The sequence below is a fragment of the Podarcis cretensis genome (genome assembly GCF_951804945.1).
Source record: "Podarcis cretensis genome assembly, chromosome: 7".
NCBI classification, from domain to species: domain Eukaryota; kingdom Metazoa; phylum Chordata; class Lepidosauria; order Squamata; family Lacertidae; genus Podarcis; species Podarcis cretensis.
In genome coordinates this window covers 60,618,648-60,634,790 of record NC_137176.1, presented here as the reverse complement: position 1 = coordinate 60,634,790, position 16,143 = coordinate 60,618,648, and the positions used below count along the sequence as shown (strand labels likewise).

Genomic DNA, 16,143 nt, shown 5'->3' with positions numbered 1-16,143 from the left:
TTGCTGTGCAATGCCAGGTCAATGATGAATAAAACCACTGCCATCCACGACCTGATTGTGGATGGAGGATTTGACCTGGCATGTGTGACAGAGACCTGGTTGGATGAGGCAGATGGGCCTGTCCTTGCCGCTGCCTGCCCACCAGGTTTCTCTTACGCACAGCAACCCAGGTCATGTGGGCGGGGAGGGGGGGTTGCAGTGATTTTTAGGAAGTCATTAGTCTGCACCAGGCGTCCTATTGGGAAGACCCAGTTTTCTGAGTGCATGTTCTGGAAGTTGGGCAATAGGGGCAGTACAGGATTCCTACTGGTGTACCGACCTCCCCGCTGCACCAAGGATTCCCTGCCCGAGCTGCTTCAGGTCGTGGCGGATATGCTCCTGGAGACACCTAGCTTGGTTGTCCTGGGGGATTTTAACATCCATGCCGACACGACCTTACAAGGGGCCGCTCGGGACTTCGTGGAAAGCATGGCCTCCATGGGGCTGTCCCTGAATAAGTCTGGCCCAACTCATAGCCACGGACATGCCTTAGACTTGGTGTTTACCTCTACGGATGTTGGTGATCTGACATTAACTAAAAGCGAAACAAAAGAAGTGCCATGGTCAGATCACTTCCTGGTGCAACTGGACTTCTCCGCAACCCTTCCCCTCCGCAGGGAGGTGGGACCGATTCGGATGGTCCGCCCCCGCCACTTAATGGATCCAATTGGCTTCCAGAGAGTGGTAGGGGATGCTTTATCCCAAGTTGATGGCCTTTCAGCTGATTCCCTGGTGGCACGCTGGAATGCGGAGTTAACCAGGGCTATTGACTGTCTGGCTCCGAAGCGCCCTCTCCGATTGCATGGAGCCCGGACAGCCCCGTGGTTTTCCCCGGAGCTGAGGGTGATGAAACAATCGTTGAGACGGCTAGAGCGCCGGTGGCGGAAAACTCATTCTGAATCAGACCGGACACGGGTTAGAGCTCAACGTCGAGCCTACCAAGTGGCAATGGCGACGGCGAAGAGGGCCTTCTTCGCCGCCTCCATTGCATCTGCAGAAAACAGCAGCAGGAGACTTTTTCAGGTGGTTCGCAGTTTATCGGAACCACCTGTACCACCGGGGCCTGGTAGGGACCCCAAGATCTCCTGCAATGCTTTTGCAAAGTTTTTTGCAGATAAAATCGCTCAGATTCAGAGGGAGGTCGACTCCACAGTGGGAGCAGGGCCAGGGCGGGAGAGTGCTAGAGTTCTGTCTGGTCCTGTTATATGGGATCAATTCCAATCTGTTACCTCCGAGGATGTGGACAGGCTGCTTCGACGAGTGAAACCGACCACCTGTCTCCTTGATCCTTGCCCATCCTGGCTGATAAAAGCGAGCCGGGAAGGGCTGGGCGATGGGCTTTGCGGGGTGGTGAATGCTTCCCTCTGTGAGGGAGCCTTCCCAGACCCGCTGAAAGAGGCGGTCATTAAACCGCTTCTTAAAAAAACATCTTTAGACCCGGCCAATTTGGCCAACTATCGCCCAGTCTCAAATCTGCCATTCTTGGGCAAGGTGATTGAGCGGATGGTTGCTGAACAACTCCAAGCACGCCTGGAGGAAACGGACCATTTGGATCCCTTCCAATCGGGATTCAGGCCTCACCATGGGACTGAAACTGCCTTGGTCGCGCTGGTTGATGATCTCCGGCGGGCTAGGGACAAAGGTGAGAGCTGTTTCCTAGTTCTGCTGGATCTCTCAGCGGCCTTTGACACCATCGACCATAACATCCTTCTGGACCGTCTAGAGGGGTTGGGAGCTGGGGGCACTGTTATACAATGGTTTCGCTCCTTCCTCCTGGGCCGTGTTCAGAAAGTGGTGGTGGGGGATGAGTGTTCAGACCCTTGGGCCCTCACTTGTGGGGTACCTCAGGGCTCCGTCCTCTCCCCCATGCTTTTTAACATCTATATGAAGCCGCTGGGAGAGATCATCAGGGGGTTTGGACTGGGTGTTCATCAGTATGCAGATGACACCCAGCTCTACCTCTCCTTTAAATCAGAACCAGTGAAGGCGGTGAAGGTCCTGTGTGAGTGCCTGGAGGCGGTTGGAGGTTGGATGGCGGCTAACAGATTGAGGTTGAATCCTGACAAGACAGAAGTACTGTTTTTGGGGGACAGGAGGCGGGCAGGTGTGGAGGATTCCCTGGTCCTGAATGGGGTAACTGTGCCCCTGAAGGACCAGGTGCGCAGCCTGGGAGTCATTTTGGACTCACAGCTGTCCATGGAGGCGCAGGTTAACTCTGTGTCCAGGGCAGCTGTCTACCAGCTCCACCTGGTACGCAGGCTAAGACCCTACCTCCCCGCGGACTGTCTCGCCAGAGTGGTGCATGCTCTGGTTATCTCACGCTTGGACTACTGCAACGCGCTCTACGTGGGGCTACCTTTGAAGGTGACCCGGAAACTGCAATTAATCCAGAATGCGGCAGCTAGACTGGTGACTGGGAGTGGCCGCCGGGACCATATAACACCAGTTCTGAGAGATCTGCACTGGCTCCCAGTACGTTTCCAAGCACGATTCAAAGTGTTGGTGCTGACCTTTAAAGCCCTAAACGGCCTCGGTCCTGTATACCTGAAGGAGCATCTCCACCCCCATCGTTCAGCCCGGACACTGAGATCCAGCGCCGAGGGCCTTCTGGCGGTTCCCTCATTGCGAGAAGTGAGGCTACAGGGAACCAGACAGAGGGCCTTCTCGGTAGTGGCGCCCGCCCTGTGGAACGCCCTCCCATCAGATGTCAAAGAGATAAAGAATTACCTGACATTCAGAAGACATCTTAAGGCAGCCCTGTTCAGGGAAGTTTTTAATATGTAATGCTGTACTGTTTTTAACACTGATTGGGAGCCGCCCAGAGTGGCTGGGGAAACTCAGCCAGATGGGCGGGGTATAAATAATAAATTATTATTATTATTATTATTATTATAACAGACAGACCTGCCTTACATTTTCAAAGGCAGTCCTTCATTCATAAGGACGTAAAGCATTTTCATGAATGAAAGTTCATGCATACATTCCATATTACAATTCAGAGACACTGGAGAAGTCTCTCCTACATTTGAATGATATGCAGTACAAACTTATGTTCTTTTCTTCAGAAGTCCTAAAGTGTTCAATGGAACTTAATTCCAGGTAGGAGTAAGCACTGCAAACCTGTATATGTGTATTAAGAAGTAACTCCATCCTATACATGTCAGTTCTGGAGTAGCTCCATTGATACAGTGGGGATTATTCGCAGGTAAGTGTGCAATTTATGTCTCTAATATTAGTGTCTCTAACAGCACGAGGCATATCTAAGCTATATTTCTAAGCCTCATTGCAGCTGTAGGTTGCAATCCTATACCCACTTGAAGTCAAGGGGACTGCTGAGTGAGTAGACATACGTTTGACTGTGCTATTAAGAACTTGGTAGCTCTTGTGGGTTCTATCAAAGACTCTTTATGTACACATCAATGACTATTCAGACACAGTTCATGCATGGGAAAGAAAAAAAGATGTTTGAAAAATGACCTGGAATGCTTGGAAGTTCCTAGAAAGTATCATAGAGATTTCTGCTGTGTTATGCACAACCCACCCCTGTTTCAAACTACCACTGGAGTAGTAAAAATGAAGGGTTTAGTCAGTTTTACTACTCATGGGTGTTTCAGAGTCAGGTCACTCCAAAAACATAGGAAGAGAAGTCAGTTGGCATAATGGACATAAGGCAGCAGAGTGTTTAATATTCAAATCTATGTGATGTACAGTGGGACCTCAGGTTAAGAACTTAATTCGTTCTGGAGGTCCGTTCTTAACCTGAAACTGTTCTTAACCTGAGGTACCACTTTAGCTAATGGGGCCTCCTGCCGCCACGCAATTTCTGTTCTCATCCTGAAGCAAAGTTTTTAACCCGAGGTACTATTTCTGGATTAGTGGAGTCTGTAACCTGAAGTGTCTATAACCTGAAGCGTCTGTAACCCAAGGTACCACTGTAGTTATTGTTTCCGGATTGGATGGGATGAGAAATCTAAATAAATACTACACTGATAATGTATGCATGTCCTAGTCGCATTGCACATCACACCAGTTGTACTTTTGACTAAACAAATAAACACATTTGTTGGAATTGCTTTCTCATTGCCCTGTCAGTTTGGGTAATCATTTGCATTAATAGGTTGAAAATAGTTCTGGGTTGATAGGGCGGCATTTTGCATTTATGCAAATAGAGTAGGTCTAAAGGAGGCTCTTCATCTTCCATTTGAGAATCATCATGATCAGACTTGGATTATTTCACATATATTAGAATGCATATTTCTGACAAGTACTTTTAAGGCATATTTTCTGTGTCTGCCTAAAACACTTAAAATTATATAAAAATGACTGCAGGAAAACAGCAACAATGGGATATACACTAATAAATGTATAAAATAAAGACTGACAAGGCTAGACCTATCCCTGATGACATCTCATTTATCCCTTAGACCTATCCCTGATGACATCTCACTAACATATTGTGTTAGGCATGGATGTGTGCAGGGGGAAGCCTCCATACATAGTTCCTGGGAGCTTGAACATGATCAGGTAAAGTGCATGGTGAGGGCTTATGGCTCATAGTAACTCCTTTACTTAGCCTGGCTAAACCAAGAGCTAAGGTATATAGCTTTATTTGTTTTTTTAAAATTGTTTAAAATATTTTCTTTAAAATATTCATCCTTACAGATAGCAGGGTGGCATGGCTAGACTAACCTACCATAAAAAAATGCAGTAAGAAGAAAGAAAGCAATAAAAGATATTTTTGAAGCAATTAAAGAAACAGAGCAGACTAAAAGCACAGCCAATGATTAAAATGTCAAATGGCAGTGCCAGTCTTATTCTACACCTCTATGGGGAGGGTATTCTACAACCAGGGCACTATCACAAGGAAGGCTCTCTTCTTTGTTGCCACATAATTTCCTCCCTTTGCAAAGTTACTTTGTAATAGAGCCTCAACTGACAATCTTAAGGCATGGGAAGAATAATATAGGTAAATAATTCCATCAATTTGAGACCCCATATATTTAGGACTCTACAAATCAGCACCAGCACCTCCAATTAGGATTGGATGCAAATAGGCAACCAGAACATCTTTTTTGTAATTCCACTTGGCTGCTGCATTTAGAATTCTGGCTAATTGCAGCTTGCTGGTCATCTTCAAGGACACTTATTTCAGTAATCCAACCAGGAGGTTGAGAAAGCATGGATCATCATGGGCAGACTATGCCTGTCCAGGAATATTACAGCTACTATCACCCTGTTCAGATGTTCTTCGAAAGTGGGGGAACAATGTGCAGATGGGAAGTGGGGCTAGTGTGCTGAATCTACTCCAATGTCCCCACCACCTTCCACCCTAACCTTTGTGCGTTGAATGGGAAGATCTGAAATGGAAATGTTTGTGATTAATTAAGCTGATTGCATGAAGAATCCTGCTTCAGACATTCTTGATCAATGGAAAAAAGGTGCTAGTTTGAGAGGAGCATGGCCCCACACCCCTTCCATATGTTGTTCCCACACATTCTAAAGGAACACCTGGACAGCCTTATGCAAGTAAGTGCTCACATAAGGTTCCTATACAAACAGAAAGGAGGCAGAAATCACTAATAGGATATTCTGGGTGAATACAGATGGTCAAGTTGAAATGATGGATTTGATTTATTATTGCTATCTCACTTTTCTGTCCATGGACACACAAAGCCTCTTGCAGAGTTAAAACCATCAAGACAATTAAAACAAATAAAATGCAGTCATTTTTTATGAATCCATTAAAAAATTACCATGTGGGGAAATTCACCCACTTCTTAAGCATGTGTAGCAATATTAACTACTGTGGCTGGCTTTGTTGCTCCTCCCCTAGTTACTGAATTGTTATGTTGCTATGGAGTGAAGATATCTCCCACCATGCATTGCTGCAGTGTTTTGTTACCCCTACCTGGTCAGAAGTAGATGGTTGATATGCTCTCACAGTCTTAAAATTTTATTCATGCTGATCATGTTTCAAATAAAATATATTCCTTCTCTTTGGAGAATATCTCTTTCTCTTTAAAAAATACAACAGTGTCTGGCTTTTAAAAAGTTTCTCACTTTTAAGTCTGTCACATCCTCTGGTGCATTGCTTTTAAGCCTGTGAAGACGTTCTACATTTTGAACATGCATAGTCAATTATTTTAAAATTATACTATGATGTCCAGACATTGCACACTTCATACATTACCATAAGGAAACTAGGTCTGAGTATGAAGTCTATGCATATATGCACATCATAATTACAACATAAACAGTCAAGGATGGAAAAATGTCCTAGAAAGTCTTACGTTTACACATGGAAATCACTATCACAAACCACCCATACCCCACGTTACGACATACAGAACCATAAGAGATACAACTATGGCTTTTACCTGAGAAAGAACTCTTTAAAGAACTCTTTTTATTATTAAAGAAATTAATAATAATAATAATAATAATAATAATAATAATGCAGGCCAGAACTGATATAAATGATGATGATGATAGCAGCTTCATGATAACAGAAGATATGTCCATCTTACAACATAACATAAACAACACTTGGTATAGAAATATTAAATTTAAGAACCGAAAAGCATAGAGAAAACCAGGGGAGACTGGAATTTCTTTAAAATACAACTCTAGTCATGCCTTCCCTACTTGTGACAATAAATATGCCACATATTATTAATTTGCCATGTGGTAAATGTCAGGAAATTTAACCACTTCATAAGGCCCACAACCTTTACCACACCACAATGTGGCATGGGTTCTCTATATATGTTCAGAAACATGTACATGCAGGGACTCTCTACATGTGTTCTAGGGAATGTACATAAGTTGGGGGCGAGGGTCTGCCACCATACTGCCAGTCCCTCATGCATTCATTGCATGTACTTAGAATGACTGAAAGGTCTTGTGTGTGGTTGTTTAAATTGCTGGTGTATGAAATACTGGTATCAGAAAAGACTAGTTGTCATGAATCATATCATGTTCAAGTATGTCTTATATGTTGTGCATGTGTAGATTCTCAAATATGGAAAAGCAGCCAAATGTTCAGTACATTTCTTCACATGGGCCAGTTGATACTTTGCTTGTGATTGTCTGGAATGTCTCTGTGGAGAAATAGTATGTCTGGAAGAGTCCTAATAAAGGTCCAGAACTAGAAAACAAAAGTTTCTCTTGCTCCAGGCTACTGAAACCTTCTTGCAGCTTTTTCTTGAATCTGATCTATATGCTGCTCCCTCTAATGGATCTGTATGGAACAGCACAGCACTTGAATAAGGGCTACAATGTCAGATGGACATTTGTAGCAGTTTCTAATAGTGTTTAAATATAGCAGGAAACAAATGCAGAAGAATAATAGGCACACATGGGGACAATGTGAGGACTTTGCATAAGGGTAACAAGGGACAGAGGAACAGCTGAAAATTAAGAGGCATTGTGAGTGCCCTGAGGATGAATGAGTGAGGGTGTGCAGAGATGACGTTACTTTAAACAGCAATTCCTTCACATACCCAACCCCCCCCCCCGCCATCATGCAGAGCAAATCCATTACACAACAAATCCAACAGATGCACCTATATGGGATTGCAACACTGATCTCAATCAACTGCCTCACATGCTTCTCACTAAATAAAAAATGATTTAGAAAGATCAGGAACTCTTCTCTTTACTGCTACCTTTTAGATTTTCAGCGATAAGGTAGCCTGGACACATACATATATGCATCATTTTATTTGTATGCTGCCTTTCCATAGCCAAAACCATGCTCAAGGTGGCTTACAACAAGAATAAATTACATAATTACAAGCATAACAAAAGTAGTCATAAACAGTAAATAAAACATCAAAACGTACACAACTGAATTGAACTATTTCCACATAAATTGTAAGAACCAAAACAAAGATACAGAAATGTAACATCAATAACAGCAACAAATCCCCCTAAACAATACCCCAGCCCAAGAGTCTGTATGACAGCCTCAGCTTTTGTAGCTGGAGTCAGTCAGGGCCCCATCCTGGCAGGCAGGCCCATTTGGGAGGTGGGGGGCAGTCAGGTATATTGGTCCCAGCTTTTTTAAAAAAAGGATTCTTGAAAAGCCACAAAAAGGACTCCTGACAGTTAAGTCCAGTCGTGAACGACTCTGGGGTTGTGGCGCTCATCTCACTTTACAGGCCAAGGGATCCGGCGTTTGTCCGCAGACAGTTTTTCCAGGTCATGTGGCCAGCATGACTAAGCTGCTTCTGACTAATAGAACACCAAAACCAGAGCAGAGCATGGAAACGCCATTTACCTTCCCACCGGAGAAGTACCTATTAATCTCCTTGCACTTTTTGGGGTGCTAGGTTGGCAGGAGCTGGGACCGAGCAAGAGGAGCTCACCTCATCACGGGGATTCAAACCACCAACCTTTTGATTGGCAGGCCCAAGGGTCAGTGGTTTAGACCACAGCGCCACCAGCGTCCCTATATATAACACACACAGAGCTTGGTCTAATATACACATTTTTTGTAAACAATCTTCCCTAATATAATGTATTATGGCTTGGTATTTTCACTAATATATGCATTTTTATATAGAAAAGCTGAATGGCAAAATTTGGCAAAGTACTGTAGTTAAAACAATATACTTTAATGCAACTCTGTGCTAAGAAAGCAGTGCAAGGTTTCTTGGTGCCTGTCTCTAAACCTGAGATACAACAGCGAAAAAAATTGATATACGTTCTCCAGCAAGGAAAACCAGATTCAAAGAAGGAATATAATTTGTTGCATGAATCTTATTAACACAAAAGCAAAACAATCAGATTGATTATGCTGACTCCTAATATTGTCTCTAAATTGCCTGGGAAAACCATCATATCATCATATTGCATGTCTCAATATTAATGTTAATACTGTTAGGCAAACAGAGCCAGCATATTTAAGTCTAGTAATTAATCACGTTTATCATCATCCTTCACATCACTATGCAAGAGCTCAATAGGAAATTAAAATTAAAACATTTTTTTAATCCAACAAATGATTTCTCAACTACTTTGAAGAGCAGCATCTTCCACTCATGTGGATGGTGCATTTATAATGATAATGCCAACAATACTAATAGCAAGAATAATAACAGTTAAATGCTCTGTTGGAAAAACAATTTTCCTCATCCACATTCTAGCATAACTCACCATGTTTAAGAATGCTTTTTCAGAATACAACTAGAAGTGGATTGTAAAACAGGACCACATAAAGCAGTTAATGCAAGAAAATGTATATTCGGTAAGAAATGATATTTGAATATTGGTTTGGGGAAAGATGAAATTTCACATACCCCATTCCAAGAAAGAATAGTTCTTATACCCCAAATAATAGAGTGCATTTCCAATTATTTTGTCCCATCAGAACAAGGACTTCCACTTGCACAACAGACCTTCTCCCTTTGCCCCACCGCACTTCCCAGGCTGAGATTAGAAAAAGCAACATTCCAAATATATATCCTCATGACTGCCAGATCCCTTTAAGCCTAGCCTTTACTTCAAAAGAAATAAAGTTAATAATCTGTGTAATTTGTTGGAATGGAAATGCATAAAATGAAAGGCTTTTAATATCTGATTGTTATTTCGTTTTAACTTTTAGAAAAAGTCTGCAGCTGCATCTCCTCCTTTGCATATGTATTAGCTGCTCCTAGTTAGAATTCAGATTTTGATTTGTTCCCATCAGGGTGAGAAATAATGATTAGGAATAGTATATTCCCATGCAATAAAAAATGAATTATTATGAGTATGAAAAATTGTATCCAGCTGCCAAACGGTTTATTGTTTTGTGAAGCATGGCACAACATGGACAGCAGCCATTCATTATATTGGAGTGTCAACATAAACAGGTAATAATAATATTTAAATAATGCAAAAATACAGAATAGGGAATATTAGGATGATAACCTGTAGGGCAATTTGTAGTAAATTCAAGGCACTGTCAACAATTCATTCTTAGCAGAACCATTTAGAGTGCAGATACTACACAGTGATGACAACATCTCTTCATATGCCATAGAAACAAAAAGTCAAATTCATTTCAGAGATAACACTATTTAAGTGGCGGTAGAGGAAGACTGATTTTTTTCTGATACAATATTGATGGGTGGACAAGATAGTTAAATATTCAATATGCTACACCCAATAGTGGCTTTAGGACAGTATAAGTGCTTTTTTCTGTATAAGGCAAGGCACCCCATTTTCACCAATTCCTCCCTACCAACTGCAGCCATCTATGCCATGGCATAGCCCATGCTGTTCTAAAGGGTTTTCCAACCTTCAGGAGCAGCTTTTGGGGGAATAATAAAATCATAGAATTGGAAGGGACCCAAGGGTCGTCTAGTCTAACACCCTGCAATGCAGGAATCTTAGCTAAAGCATCCATGACAGATGGCCATCCAACCTCTGCATAAAAACCTCCAAGGAATCAGAGTCCAGAACCTCCCAAGACCATTCCACTGTCAAATAGCTCTTAATGTCAGGAAGTTTTTCCTGATGTTTAGTCAAAATCTCCTTTCTTGTAACTTGAAACCATTGGTTTGAGTCCTACCATCCATAACAGGAGAAAACAAGCTTGTTCCCTCTTCCATGTAATAGCTCTTGAGATATTTGAAGATGGCTATCATATCTCCCCTCAATCTCCTCTTTTCCAGGCTAAACATACCCTGCTCCTTCAACTGTTCCTCATAAGGCTTGGTTTCCAGACTCTTGATCATCTTGGTCGCCTTCCTCTGCATACGTTCCAGCTTGTCAATATCCTTCTTAAATTGTGGCGTCCAGAATTGGACACAGTATTCCAGGTGTAGTTTGAGCAAAGCAGAATAGAGTTGTATTATTACTTCCCTTGATCTGGACACTATACTCCTGTTGATGTAGCCTAGAATAGCATTAGTTTTTGCTGCTGGATCACTCTGCTGAATCATGTTAAGCTTGTGGTCCACCAAGACCCCTAGATTATTTTCACATATACTGCTAGTAAGCCATGTGTCCCCCATCTTATATTTCTGCATCTGGAACCATTAATTAGTACTCTTTGGGTTTGGTCACTTAACCAGTTACTAATCCACCTAACTGTTACTTAATCCTGCCCACATTTTAGCAGCTTCTCTGCAAGAATATTATGGGGAAATTTGTCAGAAGCCTTTCTGAAATCATGATACACTACATCCACAGCATTTCCCTGACCCACCAAACTTGTAACTCTATCAAAAAAAAAGAGATCCTTCTGGGTCTCATGTTGGGTCTTAGTAACCACAGCATCCTTTTCTAAGTGCTCAGTGTTTAATTATCAGCTCTAGAAACCTTACTAGTACCAACATCAGACTGTTTGGTAGTTACCTGGGTCTTCTTTTCCACCCCCTTTTTGAGGATGAGGACAACATTTGCCTGCCTCCAGACCACAGGAACTTCCCCTGTTTGATAATTCTCAAGTATTATAGGCAAATGTTCTGAGATTGCACCCACAAGTTCCTTTGGTACCCTTGGGTACAACTCATCTGGCCCTAGATATTTGAATTCATTTAAAGTAGTTAAGTGTTCCCTTTACCACCTATTTTCCTATCTTGGACTGCAGCCCCTGCTTTTCATTGTTTATTATGTTATCACTGTTTTCCTTTTAACTCCTACATATGAGGAGAGACCCTGGCTAATCAAAGTTCATGATTAGGAACTCAATTTATATATATTTTTAATGGGAGAGATGTTGAGGAGATTTTTATCGCCTTCAGTCTTCAGGAAGCTACCTGGTTGGGAGCTGTGGTGGCAGGAAGCAAATCCTGATACTAATTTTGAGCTTACTTTTGAGGACTTTTGACTTAGAGTTTGCATTCTGAAATTCCCAAGGTGTATGCCACTCACCACCAGATGTGAGATCTGTCAGTTTGCAAGCAGCTTCAAAATAGAATCATAGGACTGTAAAGTTGGAAGGGACCCTGAGGATCATCTAGTCCAACCCCCTGCAATGCAGGAATATGCAGCTGTCCCATACAGGGATTGAACCTGCAACTTTGGGATTATCAGCACCATATTCTAACCAACCGAGCCATTCAGCCAGTATATGAATGTGAACTCAGAGACACTGAGAGCTTCCGGCTGGAAGTCACTGGAGTCTATAGGAACTCTCTTTGTGTGTACACATACATAATTTGCTCCCTGCTTATCTTCTGCTTGTTTTTAAGAGTCTCTTGCTTCCAAAAGCCTCTGCTTGTATATTTGTAAATAGAGCAAATATCACAAAGACACCTTTATGTCTCCCAGTGCGCTCTCTCATCCAAAGGGCACTAAATCCCGTAATGCTGTTGCTGGCCCTTTCCAGTGCTTGGGGAAACAGGGAGCATGTCACGTTGTTTTAAAGAATGCACATATGGGGCTGAGTTCATCCTGCCTGGTGCCAGCTGGCCTCCTTGACTCCCAGGGGCGTTTCCTGGAAGACTGGCAAATATTGCTGTTGCTGTCAATCCTGCCTGGGAATTCCTGTGGTCCAAACAAAGTTTTGACTTTTGCATGAGGTTCATGCAACAGGAGAAACTCCACATAAGAGACCCTGGTTACATTAATCTCTCCTCTGAAATTGCTTGACATTAAACCTGTTCTACACTTCAGCTCAGAAGATGAGAGCTATACAGTATATATTTTCTTAGAGCTGAACCACTAGCTGCTTTCTCCTTCACTGGGCCTATGCTGGTGTCCAGCACTCCCAGGGTCATGTTTTCCATGCACTGCCACTTCAGGCTAACTTAGCAAGCAGTACACATGGGCATTTTATGGAAGCAGGCTGGATTATGTAAACGGTTTGCAAATAATTTATTGCAACATAATGAAATACACAGGAAGTTTGCTCCGTCTTGCTGTGTTTTCTTAATTGGCCATTTTTACATAGCCAATATATTAGATTAAAACATCCTCATAATAAAAACGCCCACAGAAGACAGGACAATCTTAAATTTTTGCATATGACACAACATTCTACTGATGATGGAAAAAAATCTGCCCAGTTCAGAACAGGTTATGTTTCTGAGCCTTTACTGTATTGAGAACTCACTAGAAAAGTTCTGGCATTTTCTATGGCTTTCCCCAATGTTACCAGTCTAGGATAGTTATAAGCCTTCTCTTCCAGTTTCTCTCCTTCCTCTTTCTTTAAATTTACCACGTAGGAAGTAGGGAAAACAGCAGCCAAGAGGGCTGATTAAAGCAAAGGTTCTTGAGTTTATTTGATGAAGAATTATTGGCCATATTTATGATATCAGCAGTATTAAAGCAGACAGCAAGAACAGCACATTAAATGTTCTTGCACACTGCAAGAAAAGTTAAAGGGTGCCTTGATATATTAAGCCACAATAATGGGTGCATCAGCTTTGTGCCCAAATAGCAAAAAGGGTTACTTCCTGTTTCAGTCCCTCTCCACACACCAGCCTATGCATTATTTATCCATTTAAAAATATTTAAATCTGACCTTATAAATGGGATGTATTTCAAAATGCACAACACACAGTGGCTTGACTTCAAAGAACTATATCATAATAGTTGCATAGATTTCTTGCAAGTTTTCTTTTTTGCTAGAAGGTGTGGAAGACGGCATGCCAGAAATACAAAGGGTTAAACAGACACTCACATTTTGGAAGAACATTTCATGTGTCATAGCATCTACATCTGGTTTCACATTCTCAGTAGTGTGCTAAAGTACAAAGAGTACCCTGGGACAGTTCATGTTCTAAGGAGAGCTAACATTGAAATTCCATGGGGAGAAGTGGGTCAATCAAGAACCTGAAGTTCCTTGGCCATTCTTTTAACAAATATCTGAACTCAATTAAGCACTTAAGATTTTCCAGCAGCAGTTACATAAAGGACTGTGAATGAAATTGCAGACCTTAAATGTCACTGGACATTAAGAAGTCTTTGAAATATTTCTTACCCCTGCAAATTGCACATCATGTTGTAAGGGTATGGAACACTTGGGGACAACTTTTATTGAGAAAGATGCCTTTTGCCTTCTGTACATTTTCCACTGTTTTTGCAAGGTTGCTTAATAATAAATGCCTGTCTCCAATTGTTGCTCAAGCTAGCTTGGTTTTCCTGCAAGACTCTTATTTACACCTGCTCTTGCTTTTCATGCTTGTCATCACTGGAAATAGTTTTCCTATTATAACACACACATGCTTCGATAGAGACGGAAGTATGTGGAAAGTGCATTGGGGGGGCTGCGAAATCTAAAAGGAAATTGTGAGAATAGTTTCATCTCCACCAAAGCCTGTGGTGGAAGCAACATCTTATATCAATGAGACTGTAACAAACTGTTAACAAGACTTGCATAGGGAGTTGTGTTCCAGCCAGCCTTGGTTTATTTCGGTGGCTCACTAAAGGAGTGAACAAGCTGCTTTTCTTAAGTTTAAGAAAGACACACTTACCTTTATGAAGAAGTTGCATCAGCTCCTCTTTTCCCAGTTAGGAAATGCAAAAATATTAATCTGGTGGGAGAAGGGAGTAGCCATCGGGAAAACATTCCAAGGCAGCCTAACCTTATGAGCTGCTGAGCTACTGGAACATGCTTCCATGCACTGGAACGTGACCCAGTGTTCGTGCAAGCTGTCTACAAGATGCTAAATTAAACCAGTCCATAGAATCAGGCTATTCAGTTGCAATCCTAAAGCCAGCACATACTCTATTACATCCTGTGTCCAGTGAACCCTGCCCCACCTCAATCCTGTCTGGAAACAAGAGCTTCCTTTTTTGTGAAGGGTGAGGAACATCCACTTGATTAGGCATAGCTAAAATGATGTCCTCTAGATGTTGTTGGACTACAGCTCTCACCATCCCTGGCCACTGGCCATGCTGGCTGGGGCTGATGGGAGTTGTAGTCCAATAGCATCTGGAGGGCATCCCATTGGCTACCCCTGCACTCAATGTTTAGGAATAATCTCTATAATTTCTGTGCTAGTAGGCACAATATACAGGGCCCTGAAATAGGAAGACGAAAGCATTCTTAACTTTTACATGCCTTCAGCTGAAACAGTTCATAATAAATTGTAAATCCTAGTGCACTTGATTAGGTTTAGACTGAATATGTATTTTTGTAAATATTGTGTATTATGCACTGTTGAATTGCCAGTGAAACGATAACCTTATTGGCATAGCCACATTACAATCTTATTAGTAATTTGATTAAGATTTCAGTATAAGGTACATTACAATGTTTATCTTGCTTATGAAATTGTATTTATATCAAGTGTCAGGGCATTTCCCCTTTCAAGACAATGGGAGATAACTTCTGAATATTCCGTTTCTACTATAAGAAAGGTTACATACAGTATGCCTCTTAATCACATTCAGTGGTATTGTAAAACCAATTAGAAAAGAAGCCATAGCAAATATCAAGGATGAAAGTGAATTACAAATAAGGGTGTTCCAATCTTTCCATGCTGGAAATGTCAGTTTGTAAGAAAAACCTCAAACCAGTAAAAATTATCATCATCATGATCATCCTGTATGTATCAGTTGAAGATTTCATCTTTCTTAAAGCAAGCCACTCAGAAAACAAGACACCTTGAAGGATTCAGGTCTTTATACACACTGTAGCTAATAAGGTGGAAATGTGATGGCAGAATAGACTACTTCAGTTCAAACTGGAGCTGCTGGACTTCAATTGTGAATGCTCCTTCACATTAAAACCAACCAACCAACCAACCAACCAACCAACCAACCAACCACACCCCTTTAAATAGAAAACTAGCTCAGCAGGAAGATAACTAGCTCAGCAGGCAACTCTTTGCCAATTGTGCTGGTTTTCAGTTTGTAATTTTTAATTTTTTTAATGTTTTAATGTTTAATGAAAAACAACAAGCCATTTGGATTAAATTCTTTCCCAGTCTGAATCTGTACTGGGGATATTTTAAAGATGTTTTTATTGTTTTGTCACTAGTTGTTTGCTACACTGAGCTCCTTCAGGAGGAAGGGCAGGTTATAAACTTAATAACAAATAAATAAAAATGTGATTAAACACATAAAGCATTAAGTGTCAGAGCCCATTTTAGCACCTCAGTGCTCTACCACCTCATTCTAGTGCATGTCAAGACCAGGCCTCAGTCATTGTGTACTCCAAGATTA

The 16,143-nt window shown here is 41.8% G+C and overlaps 1 protein-coding gene across 1 annotated transcript in view; it reads right to left on the bottom strand.

Annotated features, from left to right (window-relative positions):
- The window catches only part of KCNB2 (potassium voltage-gated channel subfamily B member 2), a 251,054-nt gene that overhangs the window by 176,661 nt on the left and 58,250 nt on the right, over positions 1 to 16,143 (bottom strand). The gene's annotated exons all lie outside the window — the stretch shown is intronic.